General features: G+C 31.1%; 1 protein-coding gene across 1 annotated transcript in view; it reads right to left on the bottom strand.

Annotated features, from left to right (window-relative positions):
* The window catches only part of LOC134683841 (uncharacterized), a 33,084-nt gene extending 21,992 nt beyond the window's left edge, over positions 1-11,092 (bottom strand). The window contains exon 1 of the mRNA XM_063543151.1: positions 10,943-11,092. The gene's annotated coding sequence lies outside the window, so the exon portion shown is untranslated. The remainder of the gene's footprint in view (positions 1-10,942) is intronic.
* Between the last annotated feature and the right edge of the window lie 7,392 nt (positions 11,093-18,484).

Genomic DNA, 18,484 nt, shown 5'->3' with positions numbered 1-18,484 from the left:
CAGGCGCAAAAATGTGGCGGGATTTAACATGTTTTTAGATCTCAACCCTCCCCTATACCTCTAGCCAATGTAGAATAGTAAACGCATAACTATACGGACAATTAAAATTCAGTTCAAGAAAAGTCCGAGTCTGATGTCAGAAGATGTAACCAAAGAAAATAAACAAAATGACAATAAAACAACAGACTACTAGCAGATAACTGACATGCCAGCTCCAGACTTTAATTAAACTGATTGAAAGATTATGTTTTCATCATATGCATTGAAGCCCCTTGCTTACCTTATATTTGCATAACATTTAAGTGAAAATGTTACTTTCACATAATGTTCGACCAGTACGATTGGTCTGTGACTAACTAGTACATCTTTAGTGACATTTTGTTCACAATATTAAATACTTACATGGCAGAATAGCCGTCTGATCTGTAAAGTTGCTGAGTTTGTCCTTTTCCAGATTAATGTGTACTCTGTCGACATGAACGCACCCTTTGAATTCCTTCAAATTTTCTCGAAGTGGCAATTTAAAGTGATCAAAATTTATTTCTCACTAGTTTTAGGTACATTCTATAGATTTATTGGTTTATTTCATGATTTTTTTTTGTATTTTTGACTCAATTATTACTGAAAAGAAATTGATTGTCGAACTTGGTATCTGAAGGAGCAACATTTTGTATCCTTAATGTTTTTTTAATATAACATAGCGCCGGATTACTTATCACCGACCTTTAAAAGTATATAGCATTTATATTGAAAATATCTTAAGGACATTATTCTTACCAATATTGATAACAGAAATTTTCGTAATACTTTTAATGTACCTAATTACCGTACTTTAAAGATGGAATGGTGCTGATTCTAAAGATGTTTCTGTTGAAGTAAACACAACGTTCAGACTTAAAATATTCTGTCTTGTACATATAACAACGTACGAAAAATTCATGTCGAAATGCATTAATAGTCAATACAATAATTTGAAATAAGAATGCTAGATTATTTCAAAGTACGTGTATACTATTCGAGTCATATTCTGTATAAATAATAATGGTAAAAGATCGTTAAAGAGCACATGTATAGAGAAAATAACTGACTTTACTTGCACAACACGACACGATTAAGCCGTCATTGGAGATTGACATGCAAAAACAGACTCAGCTTGCAATATTTCCTATACAACATTTAAAACAAAGTACTCTTATGTGACAATATTTGAATAAATACACCTTCCCAATGAAGTTATACACTAAAGTTCTCAAAACGAGCATTCCAGATCACCAGTACTAATATTGTAAGTAATTAACTCTCATACTGCTATGACAATTCCATTAAAGTTTTTGAATGTTTCATCCGCAATTCCGAAATAATGACTGTAATGAGTTATTACACATCATCCAATTCATGACCTACTTCCTGTTACAGGTAATTGAGTTATTCATTATCCTAAGGGGCATGTAAAATTATATTTATAACGACATGTTTCCATTGTATTTAGAATTGCTATCAGCATGGCATTTTGAAATTCAATATTATTTAGGGATCCTTCAGCGAGAAAATTCGCATTTGATGACTTGGTTTTTTTTCTGCTTCTGAATTCAGTCATGCACCTTTTTATTGAGAGCAAAGATATCGCGAGAACAATACAAACATCGGAAATCAAATTAAAACTGACCAAAATAAAAAGAGCTAGTTTTTCGTACCGTTTGAATTACGAATTAACACGTTTGTTTAACACATTCAAAGAGGAAACAAACAAAATTGAAAGTAAAAACCAACCCGTTGAAAATGACCCGAATGCAATGAAAGTAAAACCAAGGCGTTGAAAACTAATACGGTGTATTCGTACCTACCATGACATGAACAGCAACTCATACACTAGCAACAATTACACAAAAGGCATATAATCTAATGATTAAAGGGCACGATAATTACCAAGAATCGGATTGAGGGTCACTAATGAATTCCTGATCTACATTCATTTATAGCCTTGGGTATCTCGATCATACCAGTACAAATACGATGATAAGAAACATTCGGTATTGCAGTGATAATGGAACTCATTGTCATATAATTATGTTATAAATATTAATAGTTTTTTAAGGCATAGTGAATATATTGAGTTAATTTTCATTTGATGTAACAAGATTTGTTCACTTCACTTATGTCCATAGTCAGACATGGTGCAATTTTAATGGGTTAAATTGATCTTGGGTCCTGTCTTATTTCGCTGTTTCTGTAGCGATTTTTACAATAATTGTTGTCTTTCTTCTACAAATGTATTCGTATTTGTTTAAAAAAAAACAATTAATCAATGTTATTTTCCTTTTCAAATTTGAAATCACTACTATGTGAGGCTTCTGTACGTGTTCTCGAAAAACATTTGATCGGTAATTTTGTAGATGTAAATTTGCGACTATTTGACATCATTGTGTATCATAACATGTTCTATAAGTAATAAAACCGGCCATTGATTACACACAGTATGAAGCGTTATGAAAAGAAACGGAGCATATTAAGTTAACATATTATAGATATCATATTAATTGTCCTTGTCGCTGAAAGAACATAAAAGTCTTGTATTGATTAACAACATGTTATAAATCAGGAGGAGACGATATCTGAGAGGTATTAGGACTGACAAATAACTGCCATTTTTATGTAATGATGTTTTGGAAGAGCCTCGTGTATACATAAATCATTTAAAAAGAAACGTGTGTCGAACACGTTAACAGCTGGTCATTGTCTTTATTTCAAGATTTCAGAAGTTAAAATGGGGAAGTCAAAACCAAAACTTATTTCAAAAGAGAGGATTTGTAGTCCCTTAATAATTCAAATGAAACTGACTATATTGATATTTCCTGTTAACATTTTATTTTAAATTCAGGTGATTTTTAGTATGCTTCATAATTTGACTTATATTTCAGTTTTCCAACTGTAAGTTTTCCCTCATATTCAAACAGCGGTTGCTACTGTAACACAAACCTAACAATAAATCAATTGTCAGAGTGTAATGCTGTAAGTCAATTTAATGTGTTCCGTAGAATTACGGGTTTGCGTTGACTTTTTCACTGTTATTGGGAAGATTCGTATTGAGTTTCATATGTTTTGTAGATTATTCCTATGTTCGTTATACATCGGAACTTACCTAACCTAACATTCCTGCAAATAGTGTCCAATATAACAATAACTTTTACAATATACATTACATTTCAACTTTATCAGACCAAATGCATGTTAACATTTTGTGTTTTAACATATTGCACATGAACCTTTTGTTGCTTTAACGGTATGCTATCATTGATGTCATTTGGTGTACTATGACTCACAACGACTGTCGCTTTTACTCCAAACATAAAGTATATCTCCAATTTTTGAAAGAATGGGCACCATGAAACTAAAATTAGTTTTTAATTATTTTGATATTGGATAGTTTCTCTGTCATATTCAGCAAGTGCTTTGATGGAAGATAACTTACAAAAGTTCTTTAAAGCTTCTGGGACGTAAAAGAATCTACTCAATAAAGCAAAATATTCCAGTGCGCTAATGTAAAACGCAAGTCACACAGTTTCTAAACTGTAACAATAAACCTTTCATAACTAGCAATTAAATTCATTCAGTATCGTTCATTTGGTCATCTTTCATCAATGTTTAAATGCGTCAAATAATCAACCAACGACAATCAACTATGGTAGGCTGTACAGAATTGACTGCGCATAAAATCGTCCTGCTTAACGGAACTTAGAAATTACATTTTGTAATAAGTGAAGAATTTTATCAAATGATATAAAGTCAGAAACATTACATTTATAACATAATGTCGCAGACATTAATTTGCAATATATATAGGTTAATAAGTCTGCTTATAAATCTCAGAACAATTCAGATATAAAGTCTGAAAATAGATATCAATTAAATTCATATAAGAAAGTATACATACTGACTTTAATGTGCTATGAACCAATGAACATATGACAAATGAAAAAGGAATAGGAAAATCAGATATTTCAAAGCAATGGAAACAATAAAAAGTCTCTTTTTTCATGGTGGTCTTAATATAAATGTTTAAAGTGCTAAACAGTCCGCAGTCTGATAATGTCTTTGTATTTATATAACACATACATATAGATTTGTACCAAATAAAGTATAACAGAAATAACCAACAAAATCAAGTTCTTCCGATCAAATAGACGTAAAAAAAAGTACACACCTGTACAAACAGGTGTGCAAGATTGAGCAGTTAGTTACAGCTTTTGGATTGGTTCCAATTTTCTTTTCTTCTCGTCATAGAAATAGCAATGTTTTAGCTACTCTTCATACTAGTTTATATACGTGTGTGTCTCTTATACATTCATTAAAGCAGTTAAATAACAGGGTTTCTTTTCCGAAAGAAAATCCTTGACACAATTGTTTTTATAGTGATTAAGATCATAAAGACATTGTTGACTGCTGTACCACTATTTTAACATATTTTACCTATTTATATCGTTTTCAACAACTTTCATATAGGTTACAGGTTTAGCTATCTATACAACCAGGTTGTATAGCTAACTAAACCTGTCATGTATATGACAGTTATTGAAAACAATGTATGAACAAAACAACGGACATGATAGGTAAAATATTGCTATTTCTATGACGAGGAGAAAAGAAAATTGGATTGTACATAAGAATGTGCATGAGCTACTTTTATAGGATCAAACAAAGTTATCTAACATGTTTGTACAAAAGAATCTTTTTAATTTTTTTCAAGGATTGCAGAAATAGTATATTATCTTTTCTACATTCAGAAAAGCGTGTAACAAAATCATTATTGTTATTGTTAGCTATTTTAAGGTGGTATGGGTGTCTTCTTCCATCTTGGATTGTACAAAACGGAGAACCAAAGGTATAGATTTTCTATCAATGTAGCACAATTTGATGCAGGAATGCAGATATTTAATGTGAATTTTCATTTAAAAGAACCAACATATAAGAATATAACTTATGAATATTAATATTTTTGCAAATCTTGATTATTTTTGGTTGTTTTAATTTTTTTTCTTAAATAGACATTTTAAGGGGAGATAACTCTAAAACAGTACATTTTCTGAAGGAATCTACATGGAATTTTTCTATTTTGTATTTCAGCCGGAAAAAACGTACGGTGACCCTATCTTTTCTTTAGATATTCTCAAAGCATTGTATGAAAACTATCTTTTCCTTAAGTATTTAACAATTCTATCATTTTGTTTGGTTTTTTAATCTCAAACTGGTGTTTTTTCCTGTATAATCCATACAAAATTTTTCATTTTGTCACGTCCTGTAGCTCGACAAAATGCGCTGTGACCTATCACTTTTATTATATTTTTCAACATATATCAATAGATACTACGTTTGGGCAATGTATGAACAAATTCTATCATTTTTATTTTAGACTCCCATACCACCTTAAAACGGAAAAATTATTAAAAAATAATTATGTTACCTGGTACCTATCAACAAGCTGTAACTAACTGCTCAATCTTGCACACCTGTTTGTACAGGTGTGTACTCTTGTTTTTGGGTCTATTTGATTGGAAGAACCTGATTTTGTTGGTTATTCATGTTACCGAATTCGTACATGAGGAAATGTTTGTGCCAAGTCAGGAATGTGACAGTTTGTTTTTTTCATTCGTTTGGTGTGTTTGAGCTTTTGTCATTGCTGTTTGATAAGAGACTTTTCAATTTATAATTTTCCTTTAAGTTCGGTATTTGTGTTATTTTGATTTTTCCTTATTTTGTTTATACCCATCTATCTTGAGTCAATTCTGATAAATATATTCTTATAACCAGTCGATTTTCCAGTAGAGCATCCTATATGCATCCTTCTTCTTTCAAATATTCTGCTTGTAGCGTTTTGTATGAAGATAGAACAAGAAAAACGTTTTGAACACAAGAAATAAATAACAAGTTGGTTTGTTTTTGTTCTTTTTAACATGCAATCTTATTTTATATCTTAAAAAATATATTTATATATAAATAGTTCATGGAATATTTTTCAGATATATTTTCTTTTTAAAGTATATTCAATGTAACGACCACGTTTTTAGCCGTTCGCAGTGTTGGAGATAATTAAAATTTCTCTGTCCTTTTTCTATATGAGCCTCTGTCGTATAACTTCAGATTTCTAATCTGCGTCACAAAGATAGATTATTTATTTTCTACCTGTTATACAATAATACCACATCATGCTGACATTCAATAAGTTTGAAATTGATTTCGTGTAATTTCTATGCGGATTGTAGCATTTTATTCTAATAAAACGAATGATGTTATGAATGATCAAGCATGATCAAATAAATGTCTGCCATGCCTAATCCATTGATCACCGAAGATAAAAGTAAGCTTAATTCAAACGAAATATCTAATAAATAATGGAAGATTCAGAATTTTCAACACGTGAATGGATAGTTGCATGCAATACCATTTTTTAATTGTTATTGTTATTGTTTTTGTTGTAATCAGAACATTACTTAAATTTAAGAACAAAAATAGTTGAAAAGCTATTTAAAACGTCATCAAGCAAAATTACATTGACGTATATCACTAAAAAAGCATATCAGTCGACACTATTTACAACTATGGACTCTAGTGTATAATTGTATTGTCCTACTGAGTCTTTGTCTCTGACAAAACATAAAATGAACAAAATGTCCTTTCATAATCTTCTTATTTAACTCTTTCCTATATTCACCATGTGTTACATGTATTGGAAAGTTCATCAAACTGGAACTAATGGAAAACTTTTAACTTTGTAATGAGGAATGTAATTATAATGAGAAGAGACGTCAAATATGTTTATATAAGTAAATGAAAAATCAAAATAAACCTTTATAGATACATATGTTCCATTGGTACTAAGCAATATCCATATTAAGTTATAAAACAAATGTTGTTGTTAAAGCGCGTGTACGCGTTTTCAACACCTACATCATTCAACGTGTGTATATGTCAATGGCATTCTGATTTAAATAGCAAATACCAACTGACCAATCAAACAAGGTTTTAAATTTCAATGCCACTTGTATTCATCGTGGTTGCTTTCCTTCTTTAACCGTATCGAAAATATGTTTGTTCTTTATTTTCAACAACATTTTTTTTATGTAACAGATCACGTCTATGATTACATACAAGAAATTCAATAATTCATATCTTGTCCATAGCATTGTCAGATATTAACCTTCACTGAATTCATTTCTCACGATAACATACAAAGACAGTTTTTTTTATTCCCAAGAAGAAATTACAAAGTAGGTTTATCGATGTATATGAACCTATAGTAATTAATCACCGTATAAACAAAAATATTACAAGGTTTAATCTGTACATCTATGTTGAGCAATTGTATTATATTAAATGCTTCGCTAAGAGCAAACACTATAATGGTTCACCAAGTAATTTACTTAATAGCCAAGACATTAGAATTCTGAACGTATATGAAATCAACAAATCGAGTACCCTTTCAAATATGTTTCATACAAAAGATTTCAATGAGCAATCATAAAGTCGATAACATGAAAAATGTGGCCACATGTGAAATACATAGCAAAAAAAACCAATTAAGTGTTGATAAAATTTTGTTCAGATTACGAACTTGCATTTAGATTTCATATAAATCTTTTATTTGCCTCATTTTTTTCAAAGAAGAACAGCAAATGTAAATATTGTTTTTATATACTTCGGGTCATTGGGTTACGTGTCATTAACACATGTACCTTTTGTCTCCATTTATTTGTATCATTATGTACTCCTTTATAAAATGCACGAATTCATCAACATTCGGAAATTGACATCTGCAACAAACAGAAACTTCCAGTTACTTCTTTACAAGCAGAACCAAATACATTGAAAGTACCGACTATGTTCTGGCTGCCGAAGCTGCATAAAACACCTTACACTTATGTTTTTTTTTTCTTGAAGCCATTGTGTCGCTTCCAAACTGTCTAATCTTGAAAGTTTTTAACATTTATTGAAGTTAGGAATTACGTCTATTTTCACTAAACTAGTACACATTTCTCTTCAGAGGCAGCTGAGACACAACTCCTGGTGCGGGATTTTTTCGTTCCGTTGATGACTCATTCGAAACACAAAAACTCAAAGGAAAAAGGAAAATAAAAAAAATAAAAATCCCTACTCAAATGGTGTAATCAAAAGCCCAATAGAGGCAACAGTAGCATACCGCTGTTCAAAAGTCATTGATCAATTGAGAGGAAGCATATCCAGGTTACGATCTAAAATCAAGGGAAACACATGAACTCAAACACGTCAAACGAATGATAGAAACGTTTGTCCTATTCCTGACTCAGTCCAGGCTTTTTATTATGACGAAAATGGTGGATCATGTCTTGTATTATGGACAGCTAAACCTTCGAATGTTACCTGCTCTTTGGTCGGGTTGTTTCCTCGTAGTATAAGAATGAATAAACACAAACCATAGTATGAATACATTTTATTGGTATGTTGATATCATATTATATAAAAAAAAAATGTGGTATGCTGGCCAATAAGACAACTGTCCAAAACAGACCGAAAAGACAAAGAAATTAAAAATTATAGGTCACCGTACGGCTTTCAACAATGAGCAAAGCCAATACCACATAGTCAGTTATAAAAGGCACTAAAGAGACAGTGTAAAATAATTCAAACGAGAAATCTAACGACCTTATTTATATAAAAAAAAATGAACGAAAAACATATATGTAACACATAAACAAACGACAATCACTGAATTACAGGCTCCTGACTTGGGCCAGGCACATGCATACATGATGTGTCGGGGTCAAACATGTTAGCGGGATCCCAACCCTCCCCCTAACCTCGGACAGTGGTATGACAGTGAAAAATAAGAACGAACTATAAAAATCAGTTATTTTTCGTTAATTTTTTTGAATATTTTCATTACAGTAACTTGGGAAATGGATATCATTTAATGTTACTAAATATATGGTTTTGAAAGGGCATATATATGTTAAGAGGAGATAAAACCAATTAAAAGAAAGTAAACCAAATGAGGTATAATCTATTCTTTATGTTTTCAAGATAAATAGTTATACATTTCTAAGGTAGACACATGAATTGCAATGTACGAGACATTATTCCATTTCTCATTCCCAATGGCGAATTGATCCAAATTTACAACTGGTTAATATGTTTACTATCCTCATTTCTGCCTAACAAAGATAATTTAGCACAGATTGATAATTGAGACATATTAAGGAAATGACCATGACATTAATTTTAGAAGATTGGAAATTCCCTTGTTACACCACACAACGCCATTCTGAACTATATTAGATTAAGTCATTAGGGAACAGTCTTCCTAAAGAAAGTTCAAATAAGTATATATTAAAGGGATTGTAAGGTATACTTTAATTAAACAGAAACTGCTGGTAACAAATGAAAGAAATGTTGAGATTTATTTCGGTTGATGTGGTCTGGTGTAATGTTTTATATCTCTGGTGATTACTTTTTCTGTTTTTCATTCATTTATAACGTTTTCGTCCTACATATGCTGCTGGGAGTTTATAAAGTTAACGTAAATCACAAATCAATTAATCCTTGATATACCGAGAATATAATAGCCGTTGATCTATCTCTTTTCATATAATTCACAGTCTTTACATTAATTTCGCTTCCTAATAATTTGATGTATTCAATATCAAATGGTTCTAATTCATCATAGAATAACAATAGTTGATTATGTTTATTGAGAAAAAAAATAATACAAAGTATGCTTGGAAGATTATGTGTTTGTCATGTGAACAGACAGATTTTTTGATTGACATTAATTGATGGGTTTAAAAACTATAGGTTATGATTTGTTTAGTATTCATATGCTTGAAGATGTGAATGTATTTCAGAGTTGAAACGTTCATTTTTATTAAAAATCATATTTGAACTTATAAACTCCTCTCTGACTCATTTTGAAAACATGGGAACTATAAAAAAAAAGTAAAACAACAAAAATATCGCATTTTGAGAAACTATAAAACAAAAAGATCCTATTCATATTTAAGGAATGACTGTAAATTTTTTTTCTGTCTATGAAGAAATTTGTCTGATTCGTCTGCAAATTTCAGGGCAAATAGATCTTGACTTGATTAACAATTTAACCAATTTTAAATTTGGTGCGAACTGAATAACGCGCGCAGCCTCTAAAACTTATCTTTTCATGATTGGCTATTGATAACAAGTAAACATTCAAAACGCCTAAGTCAAATAGAAGCCTGCAACATCATGACTAGACCCGAATGACGGAGAAAAGAAAAGACAAGTCAACGAAATATTCTTTTGTTTATCATGTCTCCTAATTAATATTGCGACCTACATGTATATCAAAATGATTTAATAAAGACTAGGTATTCATTTTTTTGGTATTATATTTCAACTGAACAATACCCCTTTGTTTTAGAAAAAGAAAAAAAGGTAAAATATGCATTTTGTCTCATTTTTTTCTATTTCGTTTAATAATTTACAACGGTTAATGTATATTCAGATGCTGCGATATTCGTAATACTTTTATTGTAACTAATACCGTACTTTAAAGATAGAATAGTGCTGATTCTCAAGATGTTTCTGTTGAAGTAAACACAACGTTCAGACTTAAAATATTCTGTCTTGTATATAACATCGTACAAAAACTTCGAAATGAATTAATAGTCAATACAATAATTTGAAATAAGAATGTAAGATTATCTTAAATTACGTGTATAATATTCGAGTCATATTCTGTATAAATAATAATGATAAGATATTGTTAAAGCGCACATGTATGGAGAACATAACTGACTTTACTTGCACAACACGACACGATTAATTTATAAGCCGTCATTGGAGATTGACAAGCAAAAACAGACTTAGCATAAAATATTTCCTTCACAACATTTAAACAAGTACTCTTATGTGACAATATTTGAATAAATACACCTACCCAATGAAGTTATACACTTAAGTTCCCAATACGAGCATTCCAGATCACCAGTACTGATATTGTAAGTAATTAACTCTCATACTGCTATGACAATTCCATTAAAGTTTTTGAATGTTTCTTCCGCAATTTCGAAATAATGACTGTAATGAGTTATTACACATCATCCAATTCATGACCTTCTTCCTGTTACAGGTAATTGAGTTATTCATTATCCTAAGGGGCATGAAAATTATATTTATAACGACATGTTTCCATTGTATTTAGAATTGCTAACAGCATGGCATTTTGAAATTCAATATTATTTAGGGATCCTTCAGCGAGAAAATTCGCATTTGATGACTTGGTTTTTCCTTTCTGCTTCTTAATTCAGTCATGCACCTTTTTATTGAGAACAAAGATATCGCGAGAACAATACAAACGTCGGAAATCAAACTAAAACTGACAACACCATGACCCAAATAAAAAGAAGAAAACGAGCTAGTTTTTCGTTCCGTTTGAATTTGGAATTAATGCGTTTGTTTAACACATTAAAAGAGGAAACCAACAAAATGTGAAGTAAAAACCAACCCGTTAAAAATGACCCGAATGCAATGAAAGTAAAACCAAGGCGTTGAAGAACTAATACGGTGTATTCATACCTACAATGACATGAACGGCAACTCATACACTAGCAACAATTACAAAAAAGGCACATAAACGAATGATTAAAGGGCACGATACGTACCAAAAATCGGATTGAGGGGCACTAATGAGTTCCTGATCTACATTCATTTATATCATTTGGTATATCGATCATACCAGTACAAATACGATGATAACTATATCTTATAAATATTAATAGTTTTTAAGGCATAGTTAATATATTGAGTTAATTTTTATTTGATGTAACAAGATTTGTTCACTTCACTTATGTCCATAGTCAGACATGGTGCAATTTTAATGGGTTAAATTGATGTTGGGTCCTGTCTCATTCCGCTGTTTCTGTTGCGATTTTTTTATAATTGTTGTCCCTCTTCTACAAATGTATTCGGATTTGTTTCAAAAAAACAATTAATCAATGTTATATTCCTTTTCAAATTTGAAATCACTACTATATAATAGTCCATCAGCTGGTAGGGCAAAATTTCAATTCTGTGTTACGCCCCAGGGTACCGCAATTTTTTGGTATAAATTTTAAAGAGTAATATATGGAAAATATTTTAAGAGGTGTTAGACTTTGGAAAAAGTGTCCAAAAGGGGTTAAAAGGGGACTTATTTAAGGGTATATCAAAAAATTTGTTTTGCACATATTTACAGAAAAATGTAAAAATAACCAATAATTCAGTACTATTCTTTTTATTAAATGGAACAAATCATATCTTATTCAAACGCAGGCTAATTTTCAATTAATTTTTAAATCGTAGAGGACCAAGAAAAAAGGGGGAGGGTAATTTAAAACATTCATTATTTTGAATGAAAAGAAGCAAAAGTACTAATTTTCTTGATAAAATGGTACATTTTTTATATTGAAACATAGAGCATAATGTAACTACAATGTAAAGGCTGTTGAAAAAAAACATTTAAAGGTAAGAAACAAAAACATAGAATCAACGACAGACACAAACATAGGCAACTAGAAATGCACGATTCTGTCATAATTTTTTACATCATATTCATGAAATAACTTACATATTAAAACACACAAATCTGTGAGGGTTTCTAGATTTTTATCTTTTTATTTTTTTTAACAACCGAATCACTACATTTTAAGGTCACGCAGAAGGTCAATCCATAGAATCATCATCAGTTTGGTCACCTGCATCTACCGAATTATCATTATCATCATTTCCATCATATTCGTCGTCATCGTTAGCAATATCAACGTTTTGATAATCCTTATATCTACAAGCTTTCGAGCATTTACATACAGGTATCTGTTCAGGATAAACCTTGTTGAACACATGAACATCTGTTGTTGGCACAACCAGCTTTAAATGAACAGCACTTCAGAATTATTAAAGCATCTAACGCTGGTGGTTGGTCTAGCCAATTGATACTGATCAAATCGTTCTAAACAATCCAACTATAGTTGTTTAGCAACAGACCAGTGTTTTGTTTATCAGCAGATTTCCAAATCTTCGTCTGAAAGTTGGATGGTTTAATGTGCTTTAACATTGCATCTTTTGTTGGGGGCAGTAGATAACAATAAATCTTTTTTTGGTTGCATTTCAAAACGTTCTGATCTTTATTCATCGATATTTTAAATTTCGTAGCCATATATAGAACACGAAAACCTCTCGAGTTTTTTGCAAACTCTTCGTCAACCTCTTCAAAGGTTTCATCACGATGGAATAGACCTTCCAAAAACACATAACGTGTCAAAAAGCCGAATACTTAGCTTTTTTTCCTTTACCAGACAAAACACTTACTGAATCACAACCTGTACTGTACTGCCGTGAAATCTTGGCCGTTTTCTACAAACATTCTTACCAATCTAACAATGTCAGAATTGATATGCAAGCCAATTGTGAAAATAGTAAGCCAATACTTCCACATCAATGTCAGAAGGTTTTATAACCAATGAGTCGTAACTTTTGTCAACTGCATATTTTTGCATTAAGAAACATTTTGTAATTGGCTTCTTCCTGTTTGATTATAAGATAAAACTTGTCTACGCTATTTCATTTCCAACATTTATTTTGTGGCATATACTTCCATGTGATACACATAAATCAATACATTCAAGTGTAAATCTATAGGATTATTTACTCTTTTCCAAGCCAAAGAATTTAACAAGAGCAACTTTGTTTTCCCCAACTTACAAAGATTTCTTCCATTCCCAAGAACACGATTGTGATGGTCTGGAACTTACCGTAATGATTTGCCCTCCCAAGGACCTGCTGTTTTAATTTTTTTTTTATGGATATTGTGGGATACTAATCAGTGACAAAATCAATGTGGAACCTCTTTTCGAAACTAAAAGGATGGTTTTTAAAATAACAATTGCCAAATAAAAAAAGTGCTTGGTATCCTTGTAATGGGTTGAATAACTGCCATGTCATCAAATATCCACATGGCCTCCTAAAGAATGACATAAAAAAAAACATCCAGGACAGATTTTAATTTTCATTACATGTGTACCATCAAAGTTTGCAAGAAAAATTGGAAGAGTACCTATTTCAAACTGGAGAGCCTATAGCATAACCAACTATCTTGTCTGGGCTATGACAAGCAGGCGACATTTTCTTTTCATCTGCTCTCAATGTTTTGTTGTTCTTATCAGCCATTAACTTTTATTTCCTTTTTTTAAAATGTAAGCAATGATAATCTTTTAATTGTTTTGAAGATATCGGTTGACTTTTGTATAAGCCGTACATTAATGAAAATTGTTGAGGCAAACTTTCCCTTTTCATACGCGTTTAGAAGGTTGCACATTAATTCCGAAGAAGCAACAGAACCCGAGAACAAGCCATATAACTGCTCAGATGTTTCAAATGAATTTGGCTAGCTTTGCAGTGTCTGAAACAATTTCATAACATCAGTTTTGTCTCTCTTCATTTGAGTTTTTTAAAGTTTTTTTGTGTGGATGTTTCAGGGTTACCCATTCCTACCAAATCTCGAATTTTAAGGATATTGAAGCTCTTTCCACTGCTGGTGGACGTTTCGTCCCCGAGGGTACAACCAGCCCAGTAGTCAACAATCTATGTTGACATGAATATCAATAATGTGGTCATTTATATAAATTTCCTGTTTATAAAACATTGATTTGTTCGAAAAACTAAGGATGTTCTTATCCCAAACATAGACTACCTTAGGCGTATTTGGCACAACTTTTTGGAATTTTGGATTCTCAATGCTCTTCAACTTTGTACTTGTTTGGCTTTACAAATATTTTGATATGAGCGTCACTGATGAGTCTTATGTAGACGAAACGCGCGTCTTGCATACTAAATTATAATTTTGGTACCTTTGATAACAGTTTCATGTACATTTAACAACAAACGCTTAGCAGAATCTTTATTTAAACTGAAAACAACAAAGCCAATTGTTTTTTGTATCTCTTAGAAACCTAAGAACGTAAAAAGTATGGCCAGTTCTCATAACTGACTATTTGACGTTCATTCAAAGCGATGTTTGTCGATTGAATGACTTAATAATCTTAATTCAATCACTACATAGCTAAACCACAAAATGTAATCAAGCACACTTTTATTGAGTTCGATAGAGTGCACCTTTTCTGAACGCAAAAAAAAAACCACCTGAATTTGTACTTTTTCAGTAATATTTTGTTACACATTCACTATATAAAATAATTTGTCTCTCCAAAACATCATAAATCGACATGTAAATGTGTGTTTTCAGTTGCAAATTGATGATGCTTATGTGTGAATGCATTGTACATGTTGTATACTGAATCAAAGACGGTAATTTGATGATTTCCGTAATTTAACGAGTATTTCCACGTACATATATTTTATCAAATATTTCATATTTTAGACGATATATAAATACTGCAAATGATTGAAACATTGTATAGTGATTAATTCTAAAGTTTAATTAACTAAAACGGGTAAATGTATAACGAATTTCTTTATGAAAGGAAAAAATATGCTTTAATTTTAACCCAAAATATCGGATTGTTTGTATGGTAAAAAAAACCTTTTTTTAAAACAAAAAATTTTCAGAGTAACATTAAATATGATAGTTTTGTATCTGTTTTAGTTGTTTACACCTATACTTTAATTTTTTTTAGTCGCTTTATATCAAAAAAAATAATTTAGAATTACTTAGTCGTGATTGCTAAATGAGGGGACCATTGAAAGGGGCGTTTTTAAACCTCTTTTGGACACTTTATTTTTAGTCTAACACCTTGTATTTTATCAATAAGATAATGAAGTTGAATTCTACCAAAAAAAATCGCGGTACCCTGGGGTGTAACACAAACTCCTTAAGTAGAGCGCTTTTGAGAACTAGCTGATGGACTATAAGGCTTCTGTACGTGTTCTCGAAAAACATTTGATCGGTAATTTTGTAGATGTAAATTTGTGACTATTTGACATCATTGTGTATCATAAGTTGTTCTATAAGTAATAACAACCGGCCTTTGATTACACACAGTATGAAGCGTTATGAAAAGAAACGAAGCATATTAAGTTAACATATTATATATACCATATTAGTTGTCTTTGTCGCTGAAAGAACATAAAAGTCTTTTATTGATTAACAACATGTTATAAATCAGGAGGAGACGATATCTGAGAGGTATTAGGACTGATAAATAACTGCCATTTTTATGTTATGATGTTTTTGAAGAGCCTCGTGTATACATACATCATTTAAAAAGAAAGTGTGTCGAACACGTTAACAGCTGGTCATTGTCTTTATTTCAAGATTTCAGAAGTTAAAATGGGGAAGTCAAGTCCAGAACTTATTTCAAAAGAGAGGATTTGTAGTTCACTATCTTTTATATCTTTTTTAGGGTGATGTTCTTTAGGTTTTTTTCACGGTTTATACATTTCCTTACTCATTCGATTAGCTAATGTCTTCAGCGACTTTTTGTGAACAAGTTGTAAATAACGGAATGTGATGCGACTGTCACAAAATTGAGAGGTTTAGTGCAGGTTCATCCCACACTTTTCTACATTTGAAAATGCCTGTACCAAGCCAGGATTATGACATTTGTTGTCCATTCGTTTGATGTGTTTATCCTTTGATTTTGCCATTTGATTATGGACTTTCCGTTACCTTTTTTTATAGATACAAAGATTTTGTTGGGACTTTTCAACTGTAACTTTTATAAAAGGGATTTTATAATCATCGATTATTTTTATGAGGTATCATTCTAATGGTGTTTTCAAACCTATTTTTCATTTACGGTTGAAGTAAATACTCCAAGAATGACCAAAATCGGAAGGCATATGTGAACATTGTTATCGACACAAACGTTTTGATTTTGAATTATACTTTGGCAATCGCAGACGGGATATTACATCTCAATGTTTCCGGTAATGACATTTTCACTAATATTGGGGAGATTCGTATTGAGCTTTATATGTTTCGTAGATTATTTCTATGTTCGTTAGACATCGGAACTTACCTAACTTAGCATTCCGGCAAATAGTGTCCAATATAACAATAACTTTTACAATATGCATTACATTTCAACTTTATCAGAGCAAATGCATGTTAACATTTTGTGTTTTAACATATTGTACATGAACATTTTGTTGCTTTAACGGTATGCCGTCATTGATGTCATTTGGTGTACTATGACTCACAACAACTGTCGCTTTACTCTATACATAAAAGTATATCTCCAATTTTTGACAGAATGGGCACCATGAAACTAAAATTAGTTTTTAATTATTTTGATATTCGATAGTTTCTCTGTCATAGTCAGATGGAAGATAACTTACAAAAGTTCTTCTGGAACGTAAAGGAATCTACTCATTAACGCAAAATAATCCACTGCGCTAATGTAAAACGCATTTTTGCACACAGTTGATTGGTTTCTAAACTGTAACAATAAACCTTTCATAATTAGCAATTAAATTCATTCGGTATTGTTCATTTGGTCATCTTTCATCAATGTTTAAATGCGTCAAATAATCAACCAACGACGATCAACTATGATAGGCTGTACAGAATTGACTGCGCATAAAATCGTCCTGCTGAACGGAACTTCGAAATTACAATTTGTAATAAGTGGAAAATTTTATCATCAAATCAAATGATATAAAGTCAGAAACATTACATTTATAACATAATGTCACAGACATTAATTTCCAATATATATATATATGTTAATAAGTCTGCTTATAAATCTAAGAACAATTCAGATATAAAGTCTTAAAATAGATATCAATTAAATTGATATAAGAAAGTATACATACTGACTTTAATGTGCTATGAACTTATGAACATATGACAAATGAAAAAGGAATAAGAAAATCAGAGCAGTCACCATAATGGAAACAATAAAAAGTCTCTTTTTCATGGTGGTCTTAAAATAAATGTTTAAAGTGCTAAACAGTCCGCAGTCTGATAATGTCTTTGTATTTATATAACATATAAATATCGATTTGTACCAAATAAAGTATAACAGGAATAACCAACAAAATCAGGTTCTTCCAATCAAATAGACGTAAAAAAAGAGTACACACCTGTACAAACAGGTGTGCAAGATTGAGCAGTTAGTTACAGCGTTTGGATTGGTTCCAATTTTATTTTCTTCTCGTCATAGAAATAGAAATGTTTTAGCTGCTCTTCATATTAGTTTAAAGACTTGCGTGTCTCTTATACATTCATTGAAGCAATAAAATAACAGGCTTTTTTCCGAAAGAAAAATCCGTGACACAATTGTTTTTATAGTGATTAAGATCATAAAGACATTGTTGACTGCTGTACCACAATTTTGACATATTTTACCTATTTACATCGTTTCTAGCAACTTTCATATAAGTGACAGGTTTAGCTATCTATACAACCAAGTTGTATAGCTAGCTAAACCTGTCACGTATATGAAAGTTGTTAAAAACGATGGATGAACAAAACAACGGACAT

Source organism: Mytilus trossulus, chromosome 9, assembly GCF_036588685.1.
Source record: "Mytilus trossulus isolate FHL-02 chromosome 9, PNRI_Mtr1.1.1.hap1, whole genome shotgun sequence".
Taxonomy (NCBI): Eukaryota; Metazoa; Mollusca; class Bivalvia; order Mytilida; family Mytilidae; genus Mytilus; species Mytilus trossulus.
The sequence above is the reverse complement of the archived record's forward strand: the minus strand, read 5'-3'. Positions and strand labels throughout refer to the sequence as shown.